Source organism: Rhipicephalus microplus, chromosome 3, assembly GCF_043290135.1.
Source record: "Rhipicephalus microplus isolate Deutch F79 chromosome 3, USDA_Rmic, whole genome shotgun sequence".
Classification (NCBI taxonomy): domain Eukaryota; kingdom Metazoa; phylum Arthropoda; class Arachnida; order Ixodida; family Ixodidae; genus Rhipicephalus; species Rhipicephalus microplus.
Window position 1 is genome coordinate 114,161,679 of NC_134702.1, and position 11,545 is coordinate 114,173,223.

Sequence of the window (11,545 nt, forward strand, 5' to 3'; positions counted from 1 at the left end):
TACAAAAGAGGTCCTCGCTTATTTCGCTTTTTTTCGCAATGCTTCTTTCTTGTCTCTTCTTGCCATGTGCTCCTCCTCACTGTACAAGGAGCAAGAGTAGTGGGCACACAAACACGTATTTAAAAAAAATGTTGTAAGGTGAGCACTGAGAAGCTGAACACTTCCGAAAGGCCCAAAGAGGTAAAGGTATTGTTTCTAGCTACTTTTTGGGCACCGACAGCTAGTTGTGCTGCTGCAGTTACAAAATGAGTTAAATGTTAAAAATTAATTGGAGGTGGTTTGGCACCCATAATTGCAGTTACATACAGAACTAGGTTTCAATGCGTAAGCAAAATCTGTTCACTCTAAATCAATCCTAATGATATATGAAATTCAGGAAATATTCACAGAAAAGCTCAGGAAAAGGCTAAGTGGTTGCCCCTTGAACGTGAAGGAGATACCCTTCTTCTGAAAGGTCAATAGACAGTCTAGTAGTCTCGATATTACATGCACTATAAAATATCCTGGTGTGGTGCTTTTCATGCATGTTATAATGAGAGGGGTTTTTAATGGAACTGTTGTAACTTTGCTCTGCGTTGCTGAAATTGTTCACATAGTTATAATACATGAATCACTTTATGCCTTTTGATTTTATGCAAATGGTTTGCTTACCCAGTCGGTTTAACTTGATTTCGATAAAAACATAAATGCTCTAAACTTTTTTTTATTATACAGCAGGTTTATTTTTAAAATACGCGACCATTGATGTGAACACAGTTGGCGGCGTGCTTGATTAATCCTTCACTATCACCACTCTAACTACACCTGCTACAGTGAATAATGTGACAAAAGTAATGGTACTTAACGTTACTGGCAGCATACACTTTTATGTCTCAAAATGTGTTAAAAAGCCTGGTAAAAATGTGTGTACGTTTTTTTTTCGCTCCAACTAAATATTCTGGTCTACTCAAAATAGCTTCCGCTCTTTTAAGGTCCTCAAACTATTAGGTGTTCAAAAGAAGTATCAATGCCATATGCTTTCTTTGTCAGCCTACTCACCACTCTAATAATGAGAATTACCCGACAACATTACCCAGTAAAATATAGGGATGTTATAAAACGTAATGTCAATTCAATTGTCAAGAAACGTTGCCAAGTTACATTTTTGTTCACTTTTCTTTTCATAATTTTGTTAAAGTTACTTTTGATAACATCTCCTAGAGCTTGTTTGGCATCATTTTCTACTAGTTCTCATTATAATGTGTTCAACAAAGACAACAAACCCTTAAATTTATAGTTCTTTCCTTTACTCATGAATCTGAAACAGTGAATCTCAGTAATCTTAGCGGTGTGTGACTTGTTTTTTTTTGATCAGTTGTGCATGTGTTCAAGTACATGCATTTAGGTGGGAGGGTGAACCATTGCCACCTCCTGTGACTAGCAGATTTTCTGAGAACTGACAGATGCATAATGCTGCCAAAGAAGTATAGGGATATTGGAAGTAATCGTAACGTAATTGCAATCGTAATGTAATTGCCAGTAGGCAAAAAAAAGGTGTCCCACACTCGCCATAATGGTAACAAGCAGCGCTGACTTACTCTTCCATGTATAAATGCACATATATACCGTACAAAATGGAAGAGGGATAGCCGCCATGGTAGCTCAGTTGATAGAGCATCGGACATGTTATTCGAAGTTCGCAGGCTCGGTCCCTGTACAGGGCAGGTTATCTTTTTTTCCTTCTTCTTTTCTTTCTTCACAATTACAACACTTCTATTCTTCTTGAAGACTTTCTGGTGTAAAAAAGGTACCTTATAATCTGAAGAGGCAAACAGAATCTGCCAGTGCACGAGTTAGCTCTTGTAGTGGTTACAAGTAAGATATGTTTTGAAGAATAAATCATTCTGCCACTAGCCTAAAGAATGGCTACAGGACATGGCACTGGATGCACTTTGTTATTTTTGAATCAAGCTATTTTGTATTCTATTTTTATAAATTACATGGGATACACATGACGGTATCACACACTTTAATGCCACAAAGATTATGCAGCGAACAATGTTATAAATGCGAAAGTGCATAAGGATAAGGTGAAAACTGCACCCTCAACGAGAATGTACAGGGAGCACAGGGTGCAGGCATCATTCCTTCTGCCCGTGCTTTTCAAGTGCGAGCTGTTTTCACCTCGTTCTGACCAACTAACTAAATTGAGATGTGTTGTTATAGTGCAAGAAGATGCTCCACGGGAAACTAGGTTTGTCTCAAACTCTGTGTGTGTCTTTCAATCTATATGGTGCCCGGTTCAAGAGTTCATGCAGACCAGATCGTGTAAAACAGGATCGTGTAAAATGGACCGTGTAAATAAAATAAAATGGACCATGTAAATAAACAGGATCGTGTAAAATGTCGTTTTCGTGTGCAACTGTAGTTGTGGTTGTGCTGAATGACCTTTCGTTATATACACTACATAACAAACTTGCTCCTTTAGAGTCGAGTGCATCTTCGGATCGATTGTAAATGTTTGCATATGCGAGGCCTTAAGTTTTATAAGAAATTGCTCAGTGTGCCACGAGGAAATGTGTGTTCAGCGAAAATTTGAAAATTTGCATATCATTATATACAACTCTTAAAGCCTCGTCTACAACTTTGTGCAGGTTGACCTTGAGCAGAAAACGAGGAGCAGCAGCAGCCCCCAGAAAAGAGCAAGCACCCTCCAAGCTCCGGAAGCTCTCTTCGACAGGAACATCATGGTCACTGTGTGGCATTGAAAGCCATTGCAAGGAGTGCCTTATCAGTACACTGTGCTGCTCTTTCATCGCAGAAGACGAAGTTGACCACTCCAGAGGAACTTCACGCTGTGTATTGTGAGTGCTTCAGTGGTTTTGTTTTTGTCCAGCCAGCAGTTAAGAAATCATGTGTCAGATTCAGCCGGGATGGCTAGAGGGAGTCGGGCAGGCATGTTTGGACATTTGTCTAGCCAAGTAGTGCCAATTTTCGCACTGGTCCTGTTGGAGTTACTGCCACAATCACAGAAGCTACGTCACCTCTCTAAATGTACAGATGTGTCGGGGAAGATTAGCTGCATTAGGTTTTTCTATAACTGATAGCTGCCAACATTCTTCATTATATAGGAGTTTTGTTCCTCACTTATGGGTGTAAAGTCCTCCACAGAAAAAATGCAACACGTCTACTTCCAGAAGGCTCCAAGGCCCTACTTGTAGGTTTTTTCGGCTTGTATCATAAGCACCTCGTTTGGGTGTACATGAACATTTTATAAACATGTACAGCGAAAAATTTGGGTGGCCGGTCGTTTTGTTGTTATCATGTTCCTCGCAGTATTCTTAAGCATGTTGTGCATTACGTTGTCAATCTGGTTCATGTGCATAGAAGACATTACGAAGTTTTAGGCTACAGTATAAAAAGCCTGGAAGCAAGCTATCAATAATTTTTTAACGGAGTTGCTTAATCTCATACATGATACATCACTTAACTTTCGTGGGTATTCATCAATGTAAGCTCGTCTTAGTGTTATCCAAAATGAAGATGTGAGTCGGCAGATGGAAACATCTAGTAATCAGGGTGAACAGTGGAAGTGCCTCAGACAGGCTGGCCGATGTTGCGAAAGAAGGACCTAATTTTTAGAAGTCACCTTGTCATCCTTGGCGTGTTAGTTTAAATAAGGTCAGTAATGACATCATCTTTTGGTGTAGGCGTGTGTGCCTGCTGGAAATGTTTGTCTGAAAAAAAAAAAACCTATAACGCAGAAGAGTGCAGCCCTTGCTTCTTTTCAAGTTAGGTTGCGCTGATACAAAGTGTTCTCCTGTCGGAGGTTGGGGGTAAGGGAAGCAAAAAAAGATAAATGATAGAAAAGAAGAAAAAAGAAGAAAGAAAAGGGGGATGAAGTAAAAGTAGTGCTACACTGCTCCTACTTTGCATCCCCCCTTTTCTTCTTTTTTTCCCTTGTTTTCTTTTTTCACCCTTTTTGTTACATTAGCATTGTCCCATCTAATGCATGAATCAATGACACATGGCTTTGCTATAGCAAAGATGCCTATGTGGTGTTGGATTGAACAGTGCATTGTACTTCATTCAGTTAATTACAGACTGATCAGTCTTGCAATAAGTGCTTCCTGTCTATCACCACACATGTTCAAATGAAAAGTTTGTGCTTGGCTCTTAGTATGCTGGTATATAGCTTGTGTCTTGGACTACTCAAAATGAATGCTGTTTTGCTGCTGTTTATGGTAATGAATTTATCCAACATGAAAATATCTTGCCTTGCAAACTTTGTCGGACCTGCCTTTCTTTTTCTTTCCTATGCAGGCATTGTATGTGAGGGAGGCACTAACAGAGAGGTGATAGCTTGAGCTTCGGAAGAATAAATGCTGGCAGTGAAGCAATTACACATCAAACATCCCAGCCATTTTGCCAACCGTACTAAATGTGTTTTGAAAAAAAAATATTGTGCTCGGTTACTGTATTGAAAACAGCAAAATGCTAAAATATATCGCAGAGAACAAAATATTAGGCCACGTTGGTGCCTTCTGGACTTTCCAGGATGTCGTCTGGGTGTTGTTTGTGAAAAGTAAAAAGTGTTTCAAAAATACTGCCTCTTTTACACCAAATTTGGTGTAGGTATTAAGTAAAGGTGATTGTGTGTAGTGCATGAAGCTCAGTAATATTAGTGCAATTTTTTTGGCAGATCAAAAGCAAGGAAGCAGTTCTCTTAATATGGCAAGTTATATGATTACACTTTGTCTTAAAGTAGAAATGAATTGTTGAAGTTTTCTTATGATGGCTGTTTTCTGCATTTGATATACGACAGCTTCCATTCCGAAGTTCTCCATGGCCCTCAATAGGAGACTTCAAAAATCATTTTCCTCATTTAAACAAAAATTGTAATGATAACACTTGCTATATAACAAGAACTGTTTATTTGCTTTCAACTTACACATAAAAGTAATTTTCAATTAGACAAACACACAGCTCAAGTTGCATCTCAATGTGGACAAAAACGATTATATAGTGATATTTGTAATCTGGACCTAACATTATTTTTTTCGTGAAATATAACTTCTGTGCAGTGAGTATTTGTGGCTCAAATATTCATACAAAGTGCAGTATTGCCATACAAGAAATGCAAACGATAAACAGTTTGGCTGAATTCTTCAAAGCCTATGTAGCAGAAAAATTGCACTAATGTTACTCGGCTTCAAATACTTTAAGAAGCACCTTTACTTAATATGTAGATCAAATTTGATATGGCAAGAAAAAGCGGTACTTCAAAAATTTTCTCACAAATAATACCCGCACGACATTCTGCGAAATTCTGATGGTACCCACGTGACCACTACTTTTTCCTCTTCAAAACATTTCTGCAAATAGCTATTTTCAGAAGAGTAAATTACCATCATTTTTTTAAACTATACATCTGTGATGGTCGCCAGGCAGTATGGTTTGTATGTTTGGTGTAGAATAGCCCAGTGCAAAAAACAACAAATGTCTGAGCATCTTTTGACGCTCGGGCAATTTCGAAAGCATTTGTTTGTTAGCAGCAATTCAGTTAAGCCCTTGTCTTTATGCTTAGGCCCACAAACAAAACACAAGTAACCAAAGTAGTCCTAAGAGTCATGCAGTCTCGCTGTTCCAAGGCTTGTGGAGCCTAATTTAGTGCAAGCTTCACCATTTTTTAAAAATTCAGATTCAACCAACAGGTTTTGGAGGCACAGTGCATTTTCAGCTAACTTGTTTCACACCAGTTACTTCGATAAAAAGTGGGAAGTAGAGGTAAAACTACCATTTTAAAGGCATTGTAGATAATAACAAAAAGGACTGCTTTCTTTTTTTGTGTGGTGCTTTGCCTGAACGCTGTGCTTTTTGTGGTATATTTCGTTGTCTAGTGAACAGAGGCCTTAAAAACTAACATTAGCCATGTTGAGGTCGATTTCTTGGTTATAGTCATAGTAGCCATATTAAAAATATATGACTTCAAACTTGATTGTTCTTTTGAGGATGTTTTCTTGCATAATGATATTTCAGAGTCTTAGTCAATTTTGTTATAAGAAAACGTGATGTCATAATAGGGTCACTTTTTGTAGGGTCGTTCAGTTTTACCTTACCTTTTATATTCCTAATAGAGCAGTTATTTTCAATATTGGTATTTAAAATGAAATGAGCATGCTGCATGTAGTAAGGTGTAAGCACTTACAGATAGCACATGCACCCAACTTTTCTGTTGGCAGTTTATTTCTGTTATTCTTGATTTATATGTGGGGTTTCACGTCCGAAAACCACGATATGATTATGAGAGAGGCCGTAGTGAAGGGCACTGGAAAGTTCGACCACTTGGGGTTCTTTAACGTACACCCAAATCGGCACACGTGCCTACAGCATTTCTGCCTCCATCGGAAATGGAGCCGGGATTTGATACCGCGACCTGTGGGTCAGCAGCCGAATTTCTGGTACTCTTGCTCCCCTATATGTGTGCAGTTCGGTTATAGTTATCTGGCTTGCACAGATATTTAATGGCACCTGCCTTGTTCTGCTTGCTTTCATGGTGATTTTAACCTTCATAAGTTTTATAGGTTTAACTCTCAAAATTGTTCAAGATGCCAATTTTGTGCACAAACTGTATAGTATAAAGGCAGCAGATATACATGCACACACTATTAAATGTACATTGAGAGCTTTAACTTGCAGTCTCTAAAGTTTTACTGTGCAGGAAGCATTCAAATCATAATTTCATAAGGACATATTAATCGATTATCTCTACCATTGAAAAGCATGACAACCTAGTTATTTTCACTGTGATAAGCATGCTGTTCTCTTTGATGTGGCAGAACTAAATTATACACTCATTCTTTCTATTCACATATGCATAACATGAAGGATTGTGTGCCTTACATTTTCAGTTTCATTCTGTGTGTTATATTTTTTGTGCATGTGAACTAATGTGCTAACATGTGTCTCTGACATTATTTGTGCCAATTATTTTCATTTCCAGGTGCCTATGAAGGACACATAAGTTCTATGGCATTGACCTTCCAAATTTACAGTGGTGCCGGAGCCTCAAGCAGCATTTTGCCGATCTCCACAAGGCGTTCATGATACAAACACAGCGCCACACTTTCACAGTGCTATGATTATTATTTATGTTTAAACATTTCGCTCTAAAATTGCTGTTACATTGTGTTTTGTGCCACCATCCTGTGGCTGAGGTGGAGCTCGTGAAATTATGGTGTAGTCACCTCATTTGTGTACCATCAACACTGCAATGTCACCATTCTCAGCTGGAGCATACAGACAAATAAAAAAATATATTGATAGTAGCAGGGCTGGTGTGTTTAATAATGCTTCTCTATTGATAATAATAACTTTATAAGTTCTTTAGGTCTTGCATAGAACACTGCATTAATGTGTTGCAATGTAACCACCATTTATGATCGCTAGCATGTTAATTTAGTAGTTTTGTAATGTATTTTATTTGAAAGGTAATTTTGCTTCCGCATCACGACAATTAGAAAGATGCCGATGATTCAATCCCTCATTAAGTAGCTTCTTAACACATTTGTTTCTTTCAAGCCTTTGTTTACTCATCAAGGCTGTTTCAGATAGCAAACATATTTCACCTTCATGCAACATATTAAGAATGAAATATTCATATATAATTCTACACAGTACTTGCTTTTGCAAACAACGTGAATGGCCAATTGCTTTTACTCGAGATCTAGGATGTCCATTTCATCTTTGCAAGATGCAGCAGATAGCTGCATAGTTGCTGCATTATGCTAATTTCCCTAAGCTGCTTATCGGGTAATTTAGCATGATATGGCAGTTTCCGTAAGCTGCGGATGTCCGCAACTTTCTGCACGATATGGCGCTTTCGGTAAGCTGTGGATGTCCGCATCTTTTCGCATGATATGGCGCTTTCCGTAAGCTGCGGATGTTCGCATCTTTCCGCATGATGCGGCTTTCCGTAGTCCAATAATTGCGTATGTACGGATTCGTATATGCGGAACGTTTCAGTAGGGTGCTCAACGTTGATTGCGGGAAAAGAAACCTTCATCGGCGATCAAGACACACCCTCCTATCACATAAATTCGTTGTCCACCCTCGCACCACTACTTCTCCACATGAATAATAAAGCAGTCAAGACTCCACCGATTCTGCTGAACGCTTTCCCATGTTCATTGTTGTGTTTTTTATTTAGGGTTAAGCTTCTATCAGTCTAACCTTATCTTGCGTCAGGCGTAGCCAGCCAGCCAGCCAGCCAGCCAGCCCAGCCCAGCCCAGCCCAGCCTAGCGCAGCCCAACCTAGCTCAGCCCATCCCAGCCCAGCCAGCAATTTCTGCGTTCAACTATCCCAAGAAAGGCTATCGTTTTTAATGTAGCGACATCCCAGTGCACTCTAGACACGTTTCTTAGGGCTCTAAATACAGTTTCACCATCCATCCATTCATCCATCCGTTCCCGGACAACTACCGCTGCTAAACTCAAGGCGCTAAACTCGATATTATTTGCCTGCAGTTCCGTTATTCAAAGCGGCGTTCAAACCTGCGATGTTAAGTTAAGCCTAACCCCTATTTGCAGCTTGCCACGAATCTACAGGGGATTTTTAACGACACAGTGGACTCCGAGAACCTGGCTGACTTTGCGGGAACCAGTATTGCGTACGACGCCTTTGCTTCATTGCCTGACAAATATAAGAGCGTAAAGTTGGCAGGCTTCGACATGACCTCGGAACAACTCTTCTTCGTCAATCATTCTGTGAAGTGGTGCACGCATCTCCGCGAAACAACTAAACGCTACGCACCATATCGCTCACGTTGTATTGTACCCCTGAGAAACAGGCCAGAGTTCGCGAGGGCATTTGGTTGCATGGAAGGGACACTTATGAATCCGTATCAAAAGTGCAGCTTCTGGTAGCAAACAGTATGTTGTCCTTTCTGCATTTTCTGATGTCCCAGTCATGCTTGTGTGCTTCATTTATTCCTGCGGAAGAAAGAAACAAAATGAGTTTGCTATAACAACTCTGCGCCATTCTTGTCTAAAAAAAGTGCACTTATCCGATGGGCTTGTGTCAGTGCAAACGTAGAAAATTGTGTGAGCATTTCTTCCAATTGCTCTAGCTACAGAATGAGTTTCTAGCACGTCTCGGGAAGTCCCACCAACATCACTAAGGCACCTTATCAGTCTGTAAATGCATAATTATCATCTAATTTTTGCTGTGTAGATCTTTTGAGGTAAACATGCACTTACCCGTGTCTCTACATTTATAAGTTTTAGAAAATCATGCATCATATAAGGTATATGCCAGAAAGCAAGCTTGGAGTGCATGTCCTATAGCGTGTTCCAAGCGTCTCTGGCAGTTCAGCATGTCTCAATGCCATCTTAGTACTTCTCCAACAGAACAAGGACAAAAACGTCAATGCCTTGCTGTCGATCGAATTCTCTCAGTCATTCATAGCTCCCTCAGTGAAAGAGAGAGAGAGAGAAACAACTTTATTTAGGTGAAAAGAACTCACAGAGGAATGGCGTTCAGGTCGTGCCTGGCGGCCACCTCCTCAGCTCGCTGTATGGCCCGGAGCTGTACTTCTAGGCTCCTATCTCGGAGTACTCTTTCCAATGCCTCGGACGAGAGAGTGGTCAGGAAATCAGGTGGGGGTGGATTCTCGCTGCGGTCCCATAGCTCTCTCCAAGAAAACATGGCTTATCATCTCCCGGCATCCCTAATGTACAAGAGCTGCTCTTGTACTTATCGAACACGTGCCACGATTGTCGGACGAAATCTTGAGTAGTGAAATCTTCTGACACCTTCCTCAAAAGCAATTCTTTTTGCTTTTTTTCTTTTTGCGCAGTTGCTTTTCAACTAGCGCACGCACTCATTCATTTGTCATTCACTTGTAACGCATTGATTTCATTGCTAGCACCCAATTAAACCAGCAAGTTAGTCGCACTTCCTTCACGACAATTTTTTCACTATGTAGAACGAACAAAAACGACTTGTCAGTCTCTTATTTCTGTCAATCATAGACATACGATGCCTCGCAATTCTAAACCTGAACGCGCACTTCTAGCACAAACTTCAGACACCTCTTTTTGGAAGTTTCGCCATAGGGAAATAAAAAAAGGTTAAGAGTGGACACTCCCGTAGACCCCAGCGGCCCAATCGACCCTAGCACACCTGGTGGTTGGTGAGAGCAAGTGGTGTGCGCTTCCTGTTTCGGTTTCACTGGCGCAAATTTTGAATTACTTTGCGTAACTGAAGTTTGGCTATGACGAAAGTTCATGATTTCAGACCACTTTTCATCGCCCGAATGGATAGTTTTTGTAGGTCGTTTTGATTTAGCGATTCCCTGTTTTCTTTTGTTCAGTGGTTTGTGCGAATTAGTCGTGACGTAATTTTTATTTCAATTAAGTTGTAATAAAAAGAGATGCAGGCAATCATAATTCACTACGGTTTTATTCATAGCGTTTGTGTTTTTCTTTCGGAACAAGGGATCACTGTATATATCAGTCAAAGAGATAGAGTATCCGCAATGTTTTATTCAAAGGCAAGGTAGAGTCTGAGATGATAAAAAGCACAATATGACAAAGGTAGACAACAAATGCATCTCGCCTTACAAATAAATTGTAACAAATATTATAACAAATGCAGAGAGAACACAGACAACACACACATCGCTAGAGTTGGCAGAAGCCGAGAAGCTGGTGAAGTATGACACACCGCGCCCGTGGGTAAGTAAGGATCTTAGGCAACAACACAGCGCACAATGCTGATGAAGAAGGCAGAAGTGACATAAACACAGCAATGAAGTCGCGAATCACGCCTGGGGTTAACCGAAATAATGCATAGAAAAAAAGAGCGCACAGAAACCACACGACACATTATAGCAGAAAGGCAAAGGTGCAGTGTGCTGGCTGTGATTAAGAACAGCTAGCCCAAAATGAAAAAAAAAATCAGACTTGATGCCTGCCTCACAAAGGTAGGGCTTTGCAGCTTGCTCACTACGTGAAAGACAAACTTTATGTTACAACACTGGCAGGTCTTGTGGCTCTTCTTACGCGTCGCCTTCACCGAAAACTTAAGATCCCAAGTGATTTGCGTCTGGGTGTTGCTGTGACGCTTGCGAGCTAAAATAGATTGTAGTCATCACTTATCCAGAATTGTGGACCCTAATTGGTGCTACGAGAGCGGTATTAAACGGCTAATAAATAGCAGAAGGAAACCACTCTGGCTCATTATTTTTCACAAAGGCTCTACATCGTACGTTCTCACTCACAAGCTATATAAAAATAAAATGGCAGCGTCCGCAGCCCCATCAAACGCTACAAGTTTGGGTATTCTTTTGAAAATTTTGATTAGCGAGATGAGGAGGTTGATGAGAAGCTAAAATACGAAAAGCGTGATAACGTGAACCATGCCCACTTCATACAGTGTTCCTTACCCGCTCGAAGACATTTCAACAAGCGGTTTTGTTATCGATATATTACTTGAGCTGGAGAGATAAAGCATACACAGTGACCAAGCGACCCACAGTAAAGTGTACAGTTCGCCCGCATTTGC

At 40.3% G+C, this 11,545-nt stretch overlaps 1 long non-coding RNA gene across 1 annotated transcript; it reads left to right on the forward strand.

Annotated features, from left to right (window-relative positions):
- The first annotated feature begins 856 nt into the window (after window positions 1-856).
- On the forward strand, window positions 857-7,646 carry LOC142803882 (uncharacterized). The gene is made up of 2 exons (XR_012894347.1): window positions 857-2,843; window positions 6,983-7,646. It is a non-coding gene; the product is annotated as an uncharacterized LOC142803882 (long non-coding RNA).
- The last annotated feature ends 3,899 nt before the right edge of the window (window positions 7,647-11,545 follow it).